We start from the raw sequence: 19343 nt of genomic DNA on the forward strand, positions 1-19343 counted from the left end.
ATTCCTCCATGCAGATCTCCTCTAGAGCAGTGATGTTTTGGCTTTCAACTCCCTCCAAAGATTTTCTATGGGGTTGAGATCTGGAGACTGGCTAGGCCACTCCAGGACCTTGAAATGCTTCTTACGAAGCCACTCCTTTGTTGCCCGGGCGGTGTGTTTGGGATCATTGTCATGCTGAAAGACCCAGCCACGTTTCATCTTCAATGCCCTTGCTGATGGAAGGAGGTTTTCACTCAAAATCTCACGATACATGGCCCCATTCATTCTTTCTTTTACACGGATCAGCTTCAAAGCATGATGTGTCCACCCCCATGCTTCACAGTAGGTATGGTGTTCTTTGGATGCAACTCAGCACTCTTTGTCCTCCAAACACGACGAGTTTTTACCAAAAAGTTATATTTTGGTTTCATCTGACCATATGACATTCTCCCAATCTTCTTCTGGATCATCCAAATGCTCTCTAGCAAACTTCAGACGGGCCTGGACATGTTCTGGCTTAAGCAGGGGGACACGTCTGGCACTGCAGGATTTGAGTCCCTGGCGGCGTTGTGTGTTACTGATGGTAGGCTTTGTTACTTTGGTACCAGCTCTCTGCAGGTCATTCACTAGGTCCCCCCGTGTGGTTCTGGGATTTTTGCTCACCGTTCTTGTGATCATTTTGACCCCACGGGGTGAGATCTTGCGTGGAGCCCCAGATCGAGGGAGATTATCAGTGGTCTTGTATGTATTTGGTTGTGGACAGGTGTCTTTTATACTGATAACAAGTTCAAAAAGGTGCCATTAATACAGGTAACGAGTGGAGGACAGAGGAGCCTCTTAAAAAGATGTTACAGGTCTGTGAGAGCCAGAAATCTTGCTTTTTGTAGGTAACCAAATACTTATTTTCCACCATAATTTGCAAATAAATTCATAAAAAATCCTACAATGTGATTTTGGTTTCTCATTTTGTCTGTCATAGTTGAAGTGTACCTATGATGAAAATTACAGGCCTCTCTCATCTTTTTAAGTGGGAGAACTTGCACAATTGGTGGCTGACTAAATATTTTTTTGCCCCACTGTATAGTCAATCACATGTACAGTATCACACACACACACACACACACACACACACACACACACACACTGACAGACACAGAACAGCATTCACAGACTCACCCTGTTGTTATTCATTTTACCTCAGATTTGCTGTGTTTCGGTTGTTTGGAGGAGAAACAAATACAAAAATTCAATAAGGAAGCTCTCAAAGCAGTGCATATCCGAGTTTAGTAGATTTCTCTTTGTAGTGAATGCTCTGAAGATTAGAGATTCAAAAGTAATAAAGGTGGTTTTCACAACTCAGCTGGAATCCAATATATCAGCAACAGACAACCTGAGCATCTTGTAAAGCGTTGTTGTTTTATGTCCATGTTATTTCCCCACATGACTGTAACACTGCTATTAACCAGTAAATGCAAGACGGACCCAACCAATCACATCTTATTTGTCACATGCTGAATACAACCTTACAGTGAAATTGTCTCTCATCACCTGTCTCGATCAATTAGAGAACTTGAAATAGACAAAATGGCGGTGTACGCTTTGTTGGATTACTTAATGGGAAAAAAATAATTGAAAAAAAACGTAGGATTTTCTCAATTCAAACGCATCCCCTGTGTCATGACTGTCCTGTGAGGATCAAAATGGGTCAGATCAGCTTGGCAATGGCTGACAGTAACCATTCCTTCTCTCACCCACAGGAGAGGGGAGGGGGGAGCTGGTCTGGGGGTTTTGACACCTCACACCTTGTCGTACATTTAAGTAGAAGAGGGTTCTCTTTCTCCCCCCCAGTATTGGTGAAAGGAATGGCCTTTGTTAACAGTCTGTTTCCCGCCGAAACTCTAACCCGCTCAAAAAAGTGAATACTGGAACAATATCTCTAACATAAGAACATGGGGAATGGTCAGTGGGGAGCTATAGAAAACTAATGTCATGTTGTTGTTTTTTATTTTGTGATGTCATTAAATATGGTATGGACAAAACACTGTAACTTAAAGTATTTACACTACAGGTATGAGGTCTCCGTCAATGTTGTGTGTGAAATATGAACAATTTTGGAAATAGTTTTGTTAAGATAGGAATGTGATTTTTGGAGCCATATGAGAAGTTTTACATAACTTTGTACAAGTAAGTAGCCCCGCCCCGAGTGAGGTCAGAGCACGTGTCATACTGACAGAACGTCCCCTTCGGCCAGACTGCATAAAAGGATTGCCAATAGTGTCACGCCCTGGCCATAGAGAAGCTTTTTATTCTCTATTTTGGTTAGGCCAGGGTGTGACTAGGGTGGGCGTTCAATATGATTTTTTTCTATGTTTTTGTATTTCTTTGTTTTTGGCCAGGTATGGTTCTCAATCAGGGACAGGTGTCTGTCGTTGTCTCTGATTAAGAACCATACTTAGGTAGCTCTTGCCCACATGGGTTTTGTGGGTAGTTGTTTTCTGTTTTGTGTTTCTGCACCTGACAGGACTGTTTAGTTTTCGTTTATTCTCTTTGTTGTTTTGTTTTGTGTTCAGTTTAAATAAAAATAACATGAACACTTACCACGCTACGCTTTGGTCCACACCTTCTTCATACGACGACCGTTACAAATAGAGATTAACATTAGACCAAGAAACATGAGGAGGGATCTACACATTTGAAATGGCTCGAACTTTTAACCTCAACACAAGGTGAAGAAATTAACTCACCTTCCTTTAGACGAGAGAGAAGGTGAACTGCAGCTCATTTTCATCGTGGTCCAAATCCTGAATACCAACACGATGGGGAAAACAAACTCCCCTCACATACCATCACTGAGACAGCTGGCTTCAGTCAAATATCTAGGAAAGCGAATCTAAGTGAGACTTTCCTACAACGCTCATCACCAATGGGAACCGTCGACACGGTTGGCTAGTTATCTTCCAGAGTGAACAACAGTATAAGACGGGAAAGGGGAGACCCCTTTTGGACAATCAAAGCTGAAAGAGAATTCTCTTGCCGCTGAAAGGCCAACAACCTTCCTAAGGAGGGCTGGTTCCGACAAAGGTAAACGGCGAACAAAGGCATTCACACGTAAATACATTCATGATTTCTTATTCCAAACGGTCGGTGGTTCGTGTGCAAACTATATGATTACTGTGAGATTAGTTCTGAAATGTATGGACAATAAATGTCTTTTCCCTCTCTATCCCTCCTTGTCGTTGTGTAGAAAGCCACCATATTGTAAAAGTCCGCTAGGGACCTTTGTCTCATGTATTAAGTGTGTATGTTATCCTGATATTATTTAGTTAGCTAGTAAATAAGTAATTAAACCAAGTTGTGTAGTACTGAATCATGAGCAAGGATGGGGCTTTTGCAGATCCAAGAAGGTTATGACTGTTCAGAATGAGGATATGATAAGAGGTAATGATTAATAAGATGACTGTTTATCGATGTAATAGATATATATCTTATAGAGTTTAATTCGGGAGATGGTAACTCTTTAAACAACCTCTTCTGTGGTGTCCCAAATTCCTAATGAGTTAATTGTTACATTATTTGGTATGTTATTTTTACCATAGAACATTCTTGTTGAATACCCAGTGGTTTTTGAGTTGACATTAAATAGTGGACACTCCCCTGTATTTTAGATTTGGACAAATAAATGTTCTTTAGATATACTGTATGAAGGTAATTGTGTGCCGACCCAAAAAAAGGGGTTAAATATGTGTACAAAAATAAATACATACAGTATATATACACTACCGTTCAAAAGTTTGGGATTACTTACAAATGTCCTTGTTTTTGAAAGAAAAGCAAAACATGTTGTCCATTATAATAACATCAAATTGATCAGAAATACAGTGTGGACATTGTTAATGTTGTAAATGTGTTACGGTTTTCTTCCGTCGAAAGAGAGTCGGACCAAAATGCAGCGTGGTAAGTTAGATACATGTTTAATAAACGAATAAACACGAAATACAAAACAACAAATGGAACGTGAAAACCTATACAGCCTATCTGGTGAAATAAAAACACTGAGACAGGAACAATCACCCACGAAACACTCAAAGAATATGGCTGCCTAAATATGGTTCCCAATCAGAGACAACGAGAATCACCTGCCTCTGATTGAGAACCGCCTCAGGCAACCATAGACTTCAACCATAGACACCCCACTAAGCCACAATCCCAAAACCTACACACAAAAAAACATATATAAACACAACACAAAATAAACCCATGTCACACCCTGGCCTGACCAAATAAATATATAAACACAAAATACTAAGACCAGGGCGTGACAAAATGACTATTGTAGCTGGAAACGGCAGATTTTTTATGGAATATCTACATAGGCGTATGGAGGCCCATTATCAGCAACCACCACCTCTGTGTTCCAATGGCACATTGTGCTAGCTAATCCAAGTTGATCATTTTAAAAGGCTAACCGATCATTAGAAAACCCCTTTGCAATTACGTTAGCATAGCTGAAACTGTTGTTTTGATTAAAGAAGCAATAAAACTGTACATATATATATATATATATATATATATATATATTTCCCAAGCTTTCTTATATCTCCTAAATAAAGGACAAATAATTAAATTTAGTTTCTTATGATATATTTTTTTACCTTCTATTTTGCCATTTATGAATGTGTTATTCAATGTGTTTCTCTTGGCTATAGTAGTAATGGCCAAATACAATATTTTATCAAATAAAATATCTTATTTTGATACCTGCAGGGGTCCTAAAATTCTAAATCAAATAGCAAACTGATCTATAGTATGACCATCTTTAAACAATTCCATAAATCAGCTTTTTTAAGGTATCTGTGACCAAGAGATGCATACTTGTATTCCCAGTCGTGTGAAATCAATAGATTAGGACCTAATGAATGTATTTCAATTGACTGATTTCCTTATATGAACTGTAACGCATAAAATCATTGAAATTGTTGCACGTGGCATTTATATTTTTGTTCAGTGTATATTGAAACCCATTAGCCAAGGAACCAATCTTTGAATTTGTTTTTGCAAGAACTTGAACACTCCAATCAAGAGCTCCTTCTGAAACACTGTCGAATACGGCAACAGAGGAGGAGCAAACTGGCCCTCTTTTTACTCTGATTGTGTCTGTACCTTCCAAACCTCACACCTTTCTCGATCGCATACTAGAAGTGTCAAAAAGGCAAGAGAATTCAACATTTTTTGTGTGTGAATTATGTGATTTCCAAGATGTTTGCAAGGAAAGCAAGTTCACTCATTTTGGAATCAAGAAACTGCAGTGCCCTTTTCTAGCGTGTGAGATGAAAACAAACAAGCGTTCAAGCTTCAGCTGTCATAGAAGTAGAAACCATAACACTCAGGATGCATGAAAATACATTTTGTTTATGTTTCAATCAAGTACTCTACTTGAGAGCTATCATTTTTGATACGGTAGTGTTGAATCAAGAAGTGTATCTGTCCTTTCAAGATTATCTTTTCAACATGGTCAGTACTTTTAACAGAATAAACTGTTAGGTGAGCAAGATACCGGTGTTCCTTTCGGGTTGTGTATTGATGACTAAAGAAGTTTGTAATCCTGCAGTTACTGCTCTATACTGGGTCATAATCAATTTGCCAGCCACATTTTTTGCTCCAGTCTACATTCATTTTTCAACTAGCAGTCTTTGGAAAGACAGAATCAGAATATGCACCTGTTTGGATATGAGAACCTTCTTGATCCATTGGTTAAGGATATAAATGATTTGGAACGGGGGGGGGGGTGTTTCTTGAGGTTCTGGGTCAGTACGTAAAGGGAACAGTCTTCTGCGTCTGTGCAGACCACTTTGGGGCCCATGGCCTTGCCGGCTTTCAGGAAAAAGCCTTAATGTTGAGAAGTTCTGCAGATTCTGTTTAATTAGTTCAAACCAAATAGTTACCACTCTGCACCTTTGTGAAGGAGCTCAAAGACAGTGACACGCTCCGGCGTGTGAATGGGGTGAAAAGGGAATGTGTACTGAGCAAGCACCTATCATACTTCCATCCAATCAGAGGATTTCCTCCAGATGTTTTTCATAATTTTTTAAAATAATTATCCCAGTACAATTGTCCTTGTGTCTGAAGAAATTGATTTGTAAAGGATTAATTTCATTTGATGGACTGAATAATCACATTAAGAATTGTCCTTACGCATATTCAGACAGGGTTAATAAACCACAGAAAATTGCTAACCACTGGTGGCAATGGATATGAAAATTGGGCACTGTTATGATTACCCCCCCTCATGATTGGCAGCAATGTAACAGAAAAGGAGCTGTCAAAGAGATTGTCAAGGTACCGTGCTTTTTCCACATGTTGTTGTGTTACAGCCTGAATTTAAAATGCATTCAATTGAGATTTTGTGTCACTGGCCTACATACATTAACACAATGTCAAAGAGGAATTACGTGTTTAGCAATTTTTACAAATGAATAAAAAATGAAAGCTGAAATGTCTTGAGTCAATACGTATTCAACCCCTTTGTTAAGGCAAACCTAAATAAGTTCACAAGTATAAATGTGACTAAACAAGTCACATAATGGACTCACTGTGTGCAATAATACTGTTTACCATGATTTTTGAATGACTAACTCATCTCTGTACCCCCACACATACAATTATATGTAAGGTCCCTCAGCTGAACAGTGAATTTCAAACACAGATTCAACCACAATGACCAGGAAGGTATTCCAATGCCTCGCAAAGAAGGGCACCTATTGGTAAAAAAAAATTAAAAAGTTGATTGAATATCCCATTGAGCATGGTGATGTTATTAATTACACTTTGGATGGTGAATCAATACACCCAGTCACTACAAAGACACAGGCGTCCTTCCTAACTCAGTTGGCGGGGAGGAAGGAAACTGATCAGAGATTCCACCATGAGGCCAGTGGGGACTTTAAAACAGTTACAGAGTGTAATTGCTCTTATAGGAGAAAACTGAGGGTTGATCAACAACATTGTAGTTACTCCACAATTACTAACCTAAATGACAGAGTGAAAAGAAGGAAGCCTGTACAGAATAACAACTATTCCAAAACATGCATCCTGTTTTCAATAAAGCACTATAGTAAAAAAGCAAAAAACCTGGCAAAGAAATCTCCTGAATACTAAGTGTTATGTTTGGGGCAAATCCAACATAACACATCACTGAGTACCAGTCATCATAATTTCAAGCATGGTGGTGGCTGCATCGTGTTATGGATATGCTTGTCATGGGAAAGGACTAGGGAGTTTTGGGGGGGATAAAAGTAAACGGAATAGAGCTATACACAGGCAAAAGATTAATTTGAATTTTCCTGAATGGCCCTGTTAACCACCTTTACACATACAATTGTGCTGTGAAGAGTTTTGAAAAGCCATTTGCTCATGCTTTGTTGCCAGAAATTATGTGCGCTCTTCCGAACCTTGTTGATTAGCTTGAGTGGAATTATGAACAAAGGGTTGCTTTGATCAAAGTTTTAAAGCCAGAATACGCTACTTTAACATAAACAAAATATTAGCCCTGCCTCAAAGCACAACAAAGGGTTGGGAAAACATACATTTTATCACACTCACAACTATCGATCGAGAGAGTAGCAAATAGCACTCTGTCTTTCAGTCTCGGTCTGTCTGTCTGTCTGTCCTTATTCTTCAATAAACAATGCATGCTGTTTATCCATAATTTATGTATTGTAGTGTTAGGGTAATCTGTTAGGGAAGAGATTGAGCTGTGTGCCTTGTTTAGTTTTAATATTTTCACAAGCCTGCTAAGTGATGGTGGTGTCCTGCACACACACAGCAACATTACTTGTTTTTTTCTACAGTGCCTTCGGAAAGTATTCACACCCCTCAACTTTTTCCACATTTTGTTACGTTGCAGCCTTATTCTAAAATAGATTTAACACAACACCCCATAATGACAAAGTGAAAACAGGTTTAGACATTTTTGCAAATGTATTTAAAAAAAAATAAAAAAATACCTGATTTACATAAACATTCAGACCCTTTGCTATGAGACTCAATTGACCTCAGGTGCATCCTGTTTCCATTGATCATCCTTGAGATGTTTCTACAACTTGAATGGAGTCCACCGTGGTGCGCATAATCTCAATGCTCATTTTGGCAAAATACTTGCACACTCGAGTGATCACTATTGAACACAGCAGCAAGTGGCCACTCAATAAAGTGTTCATTTTGAGATTCAGCCATAGAATTAGGCATACTGATTATGTCTCTAGATTGCAGGAAAATGCTGTTTCAGGTGTTTATAAAAATGATAAATTCTCCAACTTCGGACAACCTCCCACATCCTCACGTAGTTCATGCCCGTCTAAAATATACAAAAGTAAGTAAATAGCCTTATTAGACTTAAAGATACGGTATGCTATAAGGTCATTTTGTCAAACTTGTGAGGCTCTCCATGCTCATTAGTTGCTCTTTCAACATATTTGCTGCTACACTGAATCACTTTTTGCAAAGTCTCTGTTTTACATTCCCTGAGCCCAACCAGAATTGGTTCCTTGGCCACATATTTCCGAATTTTCATAATCACATGGGGTTTCTCGTTTCTGCGCCACAAAAGTTTGGGTGACTGCGCCTGAGCGTTGCTCTGCCACTTCTCACAATAGTGCTCATTCAGTAAAGTTAGATCAAAGGTGAATCTATGTCTTGGAAGATCACATAATGATTCATTTGTATTCTATATAACAGAACCAAATATAATAGCATAGTATAACGTTACTGTGAGTCACACCAAAAACATCACCTTGTTTCTTTCTTATGAGATGTTAGGATTATTAGCTGTACAGTCCCCAAAGAATTGTCATGCGGACAAAACTCAACAGTGCACGATACTAGGCAGAATGTGCTTCAATTAAAACAGAATACAGGAAGGCTGAAAGAGAGCAACTCTCCATTTTAGCTGATCAAATTAAACTCGACTTCCAAACGAATACATAGGACGTGACCGGCAGGATTTTTGCCACATTCAACATTTTAAAAAAACTACACCAACAGGTCAATTAGGTGTTGGAAAGATCTAAGGGCAGGTCTGTTTGTCAGCCCTTTCACAACCAGATAACTAACCATTCCACTATTGAAGTATCCCCAGCATCATTCAGGCTGAGATAACATTCCAATTAGTCAATGGGTCTCGTTGGCATGCAAGCTGGATCCCCTGCAAATGTCAAATTAGATACTGATCACCACACAGCCCCAATACCCCATCAGTCATACAGGGAGGATACTGCCCTTGTCGCTGAAGCTTGTTAGCTGTGCAAGCTGGTCGGGCCCCGAGAACGACAACCACCGCTGACTACTTTCTCCTCAGCCTGTTAGGACACACTCATGTCCTGTCACCTCGAGGACTTTGAATCAATTTCAGTAGGGAAGAGAGAGAAAAGAAGCTGTACATATACTGCATGGTACTAGAGTGGCTGACTTGTATTTACAGGTTACTTTCCTGTAACTTGGTTACGCTATTATGTGCTTGTGTCGTGAAAGGCTTGTTATTATGTTTAGCAGAATTGCCCATTTTTATTTTTATGTTGTTTTTTTATTTCACCAGGTAGGCCAGTTGAGAACAAGTTCTCATTTACATCTGTGACCTGGCCAAGATAAAGCAAAGCAGTGCGACACAAACAACAACAAAGAGTTACACATGGAATAAACAAACATACAGTCAATAACACAATAGAAGAAGTCTATATGCAGTGTGTGCAAATGGCGTGAGGAGGTAATAAATAGGCCATAGTATCAAAGGAATTACAATTTAGCAAATTAAACACTGGAGTGATAGATGTGCAGATGATGATGTGTAGAAATACTTGTGTGCAAAAGAGTAAAAAAAAGTAAATAAAAACAATATGGGGATGATGTAGGTAGATTGAATGGGCTATTTACAGATGTGCTGTGTACAGCTGCAGTGATCGGTAAGCTGCTCAGATAGCTGATGCTTAAAGTTAGTGAGGGAGATATGTCTCCAACTTCAGCGATTTTTGCAATTCGTTCCAGTCATTAGCAGCAGAGAACTGGAAGGAAAGGCGACCAAAGTAGGTGTTGGCTTTGGGGATGACCATTGAGATATACCTGCTGGAGCGTGTGCTACGGATGGGTGTTGTTATGGTGACCAGTGAGCTGAGATAAGGCAGGGCTTTACCGAGCGAAGACTTATAGATGACTTGGAGCCAGTGGGTCTGGCGACAAATATGAAGCGAGGGCCAGCCGACGAGAGCATACAGGTCGCAGTGGTGGGTGGTATATGGGACTTTGGTGACAAAATGGATGGCACTGTGATAGACTGCATCCAGTTTGCTGAGTAGAGTGTTGGAGGCTATTTTGTAAATGACATCGCCGAAGTCGAGGGTATGATAGTCAGTTTAATGAGGGTATGTTTGGCAGTGTGATTGAAGGATGCTTTGTTGCTAAATAGGAAGCCGATTCTAGATTTAATTTTGGATTGGAGATGTTTAACCTCTCTTGGGTAGGGGGCAGTATTTAGAATTTTGGATGAATGAAGTGCCCAATGTAAACTGCCTGTTACTCAGGCCCAGAAGCTAGGATATGCATAAACACTCTAAAGTTTCCAAAACTGTTAAAATAATGTCTGTGAGTATAACAGAACTGATATGGCAGGCGAAAACCTGCGGAAAATCCATCCAGGAAGTGGGATATTTTTGATGTGGGTACATTTCAATTGAATGCCTAAGCAGTATGTATTGGGATAGGACCCAGATTGCAGTTCCTATGACTTCCACTAGATGTCAACAATCTTTAGACATTGTTTCAGGCTTGTTTTCTGAAAAATTAGGAAGAATGAGACCATTCTTTCAGTGGACTGTAGAAAGAAGCAGAGCTGTTTTGCGCGCATGACCAATTGTGCGCCCGTTATTTTTCCTTTCTATTGAAAAGGCTATTGTCCGTTTGAAATATTATCGATAATTTAGACAATAGACAACCTGAGGATTAATTATAAACATCGTTTGACATGTTTTGACGAACTTTACCAGTACTATTAGGCTGTATTCATCTGCATGTTGTGACCGCCTTTGAGCCAGTGGATTACTGAACAAAACGCGCCAACAAAACTGAGTTTTTGGGACATAAAGAGGGACTTTATCGAACAAAACCAACATTTATTGTGTAGCTGGGACTCTTGTGACTGCAATAATATGAAGATCATCAATGGTAAGTGATTAATTTTATTGCTATTTCTGACTTTTGTAATTCCTTTACTTGATTGTAAACATTTTGTACGCTTTTGTAAGCGGGGCGCTGTCCTCAGATAATCGCATGGTATGCTTTCGCCGTAAAACCTTTTTGAAATCTGACGCAGAGGCTGGATTAACAAGAAGTTAATCTTTAAACCAATGTATACCACTTGTATTTTTATGAATGTTTAATTGGACTATTTCTGTATTTTGAATTTGGCGCTCTGCAATTTCACCGGATGTTGGCCAGGTGGGATGCTAGCGTCCCACCTGCCCATAAGTAGTTAATATGACTCTGGAAGGAGAGTTTACATTCTAGCCAGACACCTGAAACACTGAACTCTATCTGATAAGTAGTTGGTGGACCAGGCGAGGCAGTCATTTGAGAAACCAAGGCTATTGAGTCTGCCGATAAGAATACAGTGATTGACAGAGTAGAAAAGCCTTTGCCAGGTCGATGAAGATGGCTGCACAGTACTGTCTTTTATCGTTGGCAGTTATGATATCTTTTAGTACCTTGAGCGAGGCTGAGGTGCACCCGTGACCAGCTCGGAAACCGGATTGCAGAGCGGAGAAGGTACGGTGGGATTCGAAATAGTCAGTGATCTGTTTGTTAACTTGGCTTTCAAAGTCTTTAGAATTGCAGGACAGGATAGATATAGGTCTGTAACAGTTTGGGTCTAGAGTGTCACCCCCTTTGAAGAGGGGGATGACCGTGTCAGATTTCCAATCTTTAGGGATCTCGGACGATACGAAAGAGAGGTTGAACAGACTGGTAATATGGGGTTGCAACAATGGTGGTGGATAATTTTTAGAAAGAGTCTTAATGAACATGCGTATTGTACACAATTCTGAAGAAAAAAAATAATATTTATATTTAATTGAACCTCCACCAAATGGTATTATGGCAGCCAGTTTGGATTTTGAATGCCATTTTTGATTTGGGGCTAAATCCATGGTGGCCCCAAAGATGAACTGTGATGGCCCTTGACCTAATTACAAGAGTAGGGGCTAAATATACAAAATCCTTAATTCCGATGTCTGAGCCCACTTGTTTTCCTTCGAGCAAATTACACTAGCCAAAACATCAAAAAACACGTCTAACTGTTTTTTTTTGTCAGGAAGGATGATACAGCACTGAATGAGTTCAAATTTGATTTGGAAAATTGTCTATTAATCAGCTAAAAAAAGTAAAGTAAAGCTTTCATTCATCATTAAATATTCATAGTTTACATTTCCGACTATTGTATCCCTGTGTTTACAGGTCTATATTTCCGAGATTCTTTAATATATCCTAATGCTGTTTATTTGTGTATGTAGGGCAGACAACTGACTACTTGTGTTCCAAATTTTCTAAATATCAGAGCCCCCCAGCAAGGCATTATTCTGCACTTTTTGAGTTCAGGGTATGTCACATTATCTATCAATTTAACCACTTTTGCAGTAAAATATCCTTACGCAACCATCCATTTCATATTTGAGAGACATTAGGGATGTGTAAAAACATGGTTATGTTTTGTTCTACATCGGGTAAAGGTATCTCAAAAACTAAAGCCCTTTTTGATGACCTGGCCACTAGCTTAGTAACAGAGTCTAAGAAAAGACAGGCCTCTACATGCCAAAGTTTTACATCCCGGGTCACATAATTGAAAAAAGGCCTTTCCACTAGCCTTTAACAAAACAAAAAATGTAATCAGTATTGCATCATAGAGTGTCAATTATCTAACTGTTGAAAACAATTGCTTTTTTTTTTAAAGAATCCTGCATATCAATCCTGGAGAAAAAAAATCTTGCATTTTTGTGAGTTAGGGTCTCGCTAAGTTGAATTGTGCTACCTATATTTGTAAGGTGTTATTTGAATAAATGTACAAAAACAGATGATTGAAGTGAGGGCCAGTGGCTAAGAACACAGCACATAACAACAAATATATATATAATATCTGTTATACATTTCTCTAGCTTGGCTGGCTATTTAATAGATGTTTATGTAAATGTCTTTGTTGGTGTGTCCAGGGGCTGTTCTAGAAAGCAGGATCAATGAGTTTGCCAGCTAGCTGTCCTAAATATTCTGGGATAAATTACAGAGTTGGCATGGTATAATTGACTCAACAATCAGCAACCCATATAAGTTCAGCTTACTAAATGAACCAGAAAATCAAGAGATATAGCTGACTGTTTGTCAGGGTTAGCTGGTCAATTTAATTATCTTGCTTTCTATAATGTACAGTTATGAATATAACTACAGCTCCTTGAAGGAGGAAATGAGATATAACATGCTATGGGAAGTCAACGACCAATCATATTCACCTGAAGAAAATTAAATCACACCCAACGGGCCAATGCATGCCGAGCCTACCCTCGTAAGCCTCGCCTTCCTGGTTATAATACCGGCGCTCGCATCCATTTCCTCAATTCAGTACCGCTCTTCAGCAAGCCCAAATCCCCTGACAGCATGGTGCCCAAATGTGTTATACATTGGCTTGCGAAGGTATTCACCCCCCTTGGCATTTTTCCTATTTTGTAGCCTTACAACCTGGAATTAAATTGATTTTTGGGGGGTTTGTATCATTTGATTTACACAGCATGCCTACCACTTTGAAGATGCAAAATATTTTTTATTAAATAAGACAAAAATAGAACTTGAGCGTGCCCCCAAAGTAAATACTTTGTAGAGCCACCTTTTGCAGCAATTACAGCTGCAAGTCTCTTGGGTTATGTCTCTATAAGCTTGGAACATCTAGACATTGGGATTTTTGCCCATTCTTCAAGGAAAAACTGCTCCAGCTCCTTCATGTTGGATGGGTTCCGCTGGTGTACAGCAATCTTTAAGTCATAGCACAGATTCTCAATTGGATTGAGGTCTGGGCTTTGACTAGGCCATTTCAAGACATTTAAATGTTTCCCCTTAAACCACTCAAGTGTTGCTTTATCAGTATGCTTAGGGTCATTGTCCTGCTGGAAGGTGAACCTCCATCCCAGTTTCAAATCTCTGGAAGACTGAAACAGGTTTCCCTCAATAATTTCCCTGTATTTAGCGCCATCCATCATTCCTTCAATTCTGACCAGTTTCCTAGTCCCTGCCATTGAAAAACATCCCCACAGCATGATGCTGCCACCACCATGCTTCACTGTGTGGATGGTGTTCTTGGGGTGATGTGAGGTGTTGGGTTTGTGCCAGACATAGCATTTTCCTTGATGGCCAAAAAGCCATATGTTCCATATGTTTGGGGAGACTCCCACATTCCTTTTGGCGAACACCAAACGTGTTTGCTTATTTTTTTCTTTAAGCAATGGCTTTTTTTCTGGCAACTCTTCCGTAAAGCCCAGCTCTGTGGAGTGTACGGCTTAAAGTGGTCTTATGGACAGATACTCCAATCTTTGCCTCTCCTTCTGGGTTATCTTTGGTCTCTTTGGTGCCTCTCTGATTAATGCCCTCCTTGTCTGGTCCATGGGTGTTGGTGGGTGGCCCTCTCTTGGCAGGTTTGTTGTGGTGCCATATTCTTTCAATTTTTTAATAATGGATTTAATGGTGCTCTGTGGGATGTTCAAAGTTTCTGATATTTTTTTATAACCCAAACCTGATCTGAACTTCTCCACAACTTTGTCCCTGACCTGTTTGAAGAGCTCCTTAGTCTTCATGGTGCCGCTTGCTTGGTGGTGCCCCTTGCTTAGTGGTGTTGCAGACTCTGGGGTGTATATATATTCTGAGACCATGTGACAGATCATGTGACACGGATTGCACATAGGTGGACTTTATTTTACTTTTTTTGTACTTCTGAAGGTAATTGGTTGCACCAGATCTTATTTAGGGGCTTCAGAGCAAAGGGGGTGAATACATATGCACGCACCAAAGTTATTTTTTTCATTTCACTTCACCAATTCACTCCTTCAGGGAACAGTAGTTATATTCATAACTGTAAGTTCCCTCTTAGTTGGTCACTCGGTATAGCATACTAAGGGAAGATACAATCATGCCCCAAGCCAGCTCAGATGGGACCAAACTGGGAGGCCTATGGAAACCCAAGCCCAGAAATTTTACACACACATGTTCTAGGGAACCAGAACCTACTGAAACTTGGCTATGTGCACTGACACACTGCCACTGCAGCCCAAGTACATAGACCCCATGATTCCAAGAACAATACTTTCCTTGCCAGCCTGAAATACCAGAACTCGTACAAGGAACCGCAAGTCCAAAACAACAGAAGCCTGTCGTGACTTGGTAAAGCACACACACGCTCTGCCTACCATCAACCAGAGTTGATGAACCACTTCAGCCCAAGGCTCAAACCCACAGGAAACTGTGGTAACCCTGATAATACGCACTTTATGCGCTGCAGCACCCCAAGGTACAAGGAACCGTAACCCGGATAAATGCACAACATGCACGCTGCCTAAGACCTACACCTGGACCCAGCCATAAGACGCTGAGCCATACTGGGAGCAGTTACATCCAAGCGATAAAACCTCACAAATGTATGTTGTAACCCCAACTCGCTGCTGCACAGATATCACCTATCACCCCATGCCCCTGAACAATGCCCAAGAAGCCACCACACCCCTAGTGGAGTGAGCACACACACCGCTAGGCAACCTTTGCTCTTTGCTGTCATATTTATTTTTATTTACCTTTATTTAACTAGGCAAGTCAGTTAAGAACAAATTCTTATTTTCAATGACAGTCTAGGAACAGTGGTTAACTGCCTGTTCAGGGGCAGAACGACAGATTTGTACCTTGTCAGCTCAGGGGATTAAACTTGCAACCTTCTGGTTAGTAGTCCGGTTACTCGTCCAATGCTCTAACCAGTAGGCTACCCTGCCGCCCCATATGCCATGGGGATCCACAAACCAATGCCTCCACAATCCAATGAGAGACTCCGCTTAGAAAACTCCGCTTAGAAAACTCCGCTTAGAAAACTCCGCTTAGAAAACTCCGCTTAGAAAACTCCATTCCCGGAGCTGAAAAAGCGAAACAGACAAAAAGTTGGTCACAAACGTGGATATCCTTAATTCTATACATATACGTGCGTAAAGCGTGCACCGGACACAGGCCATGCAATTCCTTTGCTCACTGGAAGCAAACTGAGAAAGGGAACGACTCAAAAGCCAGGGGCTCCCAAAAGCCAGGAGCTCCCTAACGAGCTTAGCCGACGCCAAGGCTATAAGCAGGGCAGTCTTGTAGGAAAGTACCTTCAAGTCCACAGACTCCAGTGGTTCAAATGGAGTATCACGCAGAGCGTCCAGGACCAAAGACATGTCCCAGGTCGGTGCCATAGGCTTAGAAACTGGTCTGAGCCGATGCACGCCTTTCAGGAGTCGAACCACCGACAGATGAAACCCTGGGGTAGAGCCTTCAAACCCTACATGACACGCCAGACGTACAGTGTGTAAAAGGAAAGGCCAAGCTCAAGAAGCTCTTGCAAATACATCAAAGGGCTCTGAAAAGTACAATCGCTTTTAACCTGACACCAACCCTCAAACAAGCGCCACATATATGTATACAACACTCTCGTAGAGGGCACAACAGTATAATCCCGTTTTAGGGTAAACTCTTAGCCATCAATGCAACTTTTCAGGGGGCCAAACACACAGATCCCATATCTGCAGCTGTGAGTGCCAAACTCTCCTGTTCACCTGGTAAAATACATGGTGATCCTTCAATGATACAATATATATATATATATATATATATATATATCAAAGTATGGGGACACCCATTCAAATTAGTGGATTCGGCTATTTCAGCCACACCCGTCGCTGACAGGTGTATAAAATCAAGCACATCACTAACTCAGAATCTCCATAGATAAAACATTGGCAGTAGAATGGCCTAAACTAAAGAGCTCAATGACTTTCAATGACTCCGGCACCATTACAGTTATGACTGGTGCTGTATATTCCTATGGGTCTACAATTCAGTCAGGTATTATAATAAATAGCTAACTTTTCTCAATAATTTTTCTTTGGGCTTTAACAAAATGTAGTTGTACCTCTGATGAAAACTTTTGCAAGTTGTTTGGGGAAGGAGCTTACATGGTGATCCTGTTATAGGAGCAAAGTGGGGACCAACTCCATATTAATTCCCATGGTTTTGGAATGAGATTCTCGACGAGCAGGTGTTCACATACTTTTTGTCATGTGGTGTATAATAGTTTAACTCTATTGTCCATATCCCCTAAATTTAATGTTTTGAAACTTAATTAACCTATGCCTCTCTATAATCAACTTTCTAGATTCCCCTTATAACTGTTAGTATGGAGGGAATGAAGATGCACTATATAATTTTTTCCCTATATTGCACTGCCATCTAGTGTGCCAACTGATCCATTGCCTTGGACAGCACCTACAGTTCCAATGTAATATTCAGCACCATGGACAGCACCCAGTACAGCAGCTTTTTTTCCTTCATAATGATTCAACCTGGTCTCATAGACTCGACGTCACCTAGTAAATGTATATCCATTTAGTATACAGTTGAAGTCGGAAGTTTACATACACTTAGGTTGGAGTCATTAAAACTCGTTTTTCAACCACTCCACAAATTCCTTGTTAACTATAGTTTTGGCAAGTCGGGTAGGACATCTACTTTGTGCATGACACAAGTAATTTTACCAACAATTGTTTACAGACAGACTATTTTATTTATAATTCACTGTATCACAATTCCAGAAGTTTACATACACTAAGTGTGCCTTTAAACAGCTTGGAAAATTCCAGAAAATGATGTCATTGCTTTAGAAGCTTCTGATAGGCTGACTAACATCATCTGAGTCAATTGGAGGTGTACCTGTGGATGTATTTCAATGCCTACCTTCAAAGTCAGTGCCTCTTTGCTTGACATCATGGGGAAATCAGCCAAGACCTCAGAAAAAACATTGTAGACCTCCAAGTCTGGTTAATCTTTGGGAGCAATTCATGTTCATCTGTACAAACAATAGTACGCAAGTATAAACACCATGGGACCACACAGCCATCATATCACTCAGGAAGGAGACGCATTCTGTCTCCTAGAGATGAACGTACATTGGTGCGAAAAGTGAAAATAATTCCCAGAACAACAGCAAAGGACCTTGTGAAGATGCTGGAGGAAACAGGTACAAAAGTATCTATATCCACAGGTAAACGAGTCCTATATCAACATAACCTGAAAGGCCGCTCAGCAAAGAAGAAGCCACTGCTCCAAAACCGCCATAAAAAAGCCAGACTGTGGTTTGCAACTGCACATGGGGACAACGATCTTACTTTCTAGAGAAATGTCCTCTGATCTGATGAAACAAAAATAGAACTGTTTGGCCATAATGATCATCGTTATGTTTGGAGGAAAAAGGGGGAGGCTTGCAAGCCGAAGAACACTATCCCAACTGTGAAGCACTGGGGTGGCAGCATCATGTTGTGGGGGTGATTTGCTGCAGGAAGGACTGGTGCACTTCACAAAATAGATGGCATCATGAGGGAAAACATTTGTGGATATATTGAAGCAACATCTCAGACATCAGTCAGGAAGTTAAAGCTTGGTCGTAAATGGGTCTTCCAAATGGACAATGACCCCAAACATACTTCCAAAGTTGTGCTTAATGGCTTAAGGACAACAATTCAGGGTATTGGAGTGGCAATAACAAAGCACTGACCTCAATCACAGAGAACATTTGTGGGCAGAACTGAAAAAGCATGTGCGCGCAAGGAGGCCTACAAACCTGACTCAGTTACACCAGCTCTGTCAGGAGGAATGAGCCAAAATTCACCCAACTTATTGTGGGAAGCTTGTGGAAGGCTACCCAAAACGTTTGTCCCAAGTTAAACAATTTAAAGACAATGCTACCAAATACTAATTGAGTGTATGTAAACTTCTGACCCACTGGAATGTGATGAAAGAAATAAAAGCTGAGTTTAAATGTATTTGGCTAAGATGTATGTAAACTTTCTACTTCAACTGTATGTTGCGTTTGGTAAGGTTACATAAAATAGATGACGGATGGGCGTATAACACCAATGTTTAGCAATCCAAAAGCTGCGAGTTTGAATCTCATCACTTTAGCATTTTAGCGATATAGCAACTTTTCAACTACTTCTACTTTTGAGCTACTTTTAGCATGTTTGCTAACCCTTCCCCTTACCTTAACCCTTTTATCCAAC

This window comes from Oncorhynchus tshawytscha, linkage group LG06 (genome assembly GCF_018296145.1).
Source record: "Oncorhynchus tshawytscha isolate Ot180627B linkage group LG06, Otsh_v2.0, whole genome shotgun sequence".
NCBI lineage: Eukaryota > Metazoa > Chordata > Actinopteri > Salmoniformes > Salmonidae > Oncorhynchus > Oncorhynchus tshawytscha.